This window comes from Myotis davidii, unplaced genomic scaffold (assembly GCF_000327345.1).
Source record: "Myotis davidii unplaced genomic scaffold, ASM32734v1 scaffold1395, whole genome shotgun sequence".
In the NCBI taxonomy this organism is placed as follows: domain Eukaryota; kingdom Metazoa; phylum Chordata; class Mammalia; order Chiroptera; family Vespertilionidae; genus Myotis; species Myotis davidii.
In genome coordinates, this window is record NW_006288604.1 from 919,386 (window position 1) to 920,761 (window position 1,376).

The following is a 1,376-nucleotide window of genomic DNA, read 5'->3' on the forward strand; positions in this document are numbered from 1 at the left end:
AAAAAGTCATCTTATAAATAAAACCTATAGGTTGTAATCTGTGGCAGGAGAGAGAGATTTATTTTAAAAACTAGAGGCCCAGTGCACAAATTTTATGCACTCCTTGGGGGTGTTCCCTTAGCCCGGCCTGTGCCCTCTCACAGTTGGACATCGCTAGCTCTCCCACCACCCCCGCTGCGCTCACCAGCTATGAGCCCGGCTTCTGGCTGAGCGGCACTCCCCCTGTGGAAGCGCACTGACCACCAAGGGGCAGCTCCTGCATCAATCATCTGCCCCCTGTTGGTCAGTGCAAGTCATAGCAACCAGTCGTTCTGCTATCAGGTCAAAACCAGCTCTCTGACATCCCCCGAGGGGTCCTGGATTGTGAGAGGGCACAGGCCAGGCTGAAGGACCCCAGCGGTGCATGATCGGGGCCAGGGAGGGATGTAGGAGGTTGGCCGGCTGGGGAGGGACCGCAGGAGGGCTCCAGGGCGTGTCCAGCCCATCTCACTCAGTCCCAATCTGTTAGACCCCAGCAACAAACTAACCTACCAGTTGGAGCGTCTGCCCCCTGGTGGTCAGTGCAGGTCATAGCGACTGGTCGACGGGTCGACTGTCTGCCCCTTGGTGGTCAGTGCACGTCACAGCAAGCAGTTGAGCAGCCTTAACATATCATTAGCATATTATGCTTTGATTAGTTGAACGGCCAACCGAATGACAGGACACTTAGCATATTAAGCTTTTATTCTATAGGATTATACAGGATAGGCTGTGTCCTGCCCAGTTTTCCAAAGGAAAGCCATGGCCTTCGTCACAGAGCTGTCTCCTCGCCTGCCATCACCACTGAGTGAGCCCAACCAGTAAAAGGCGACGGAGACGCCGAGTCCAGAGCCCAGCAGGGAAGAGCCGTGGGAATGTGCCGACCAGGTCTCCTCGGTAGCAGGAGGCCCCAAACCGGGACCTGAGTCTGAACCGAGTACACAGACGCTTCACCACGATGCCTCTCTCTGCCCGTCCCTTCCTCCCTCTACTCTCTCTAAAGACTCATGGAAAAAGCGTCCACGTGAGGATTAACAAACACACACAGCCCAGCTGGTGTGGTGCAGTGGTTGAGTGTCTACCATGGACCAGGTGAACATGGGAGGGTGGGGCCCTTTGGGGAGGGACACAGGACGATGGGAAACCTTTGGGGGACACGGGATGGAAAAGAAACAGGGCGTCCGTGGGGCGCAGGCGACCTCCGAGCAGCAGGTGCTTCGGCCCCAGGGGGGGTCCCCACGCGTATCTGAGCTTCCCACGCGCCAGGTCACGCAGGACGTCAGCCGGGGAGCTGGTGCGGGTCCGCGGGGACCCCCGTCCGTCCTCCCGAGTCGGGGAAACGTGGCTGCCGGGGCTGA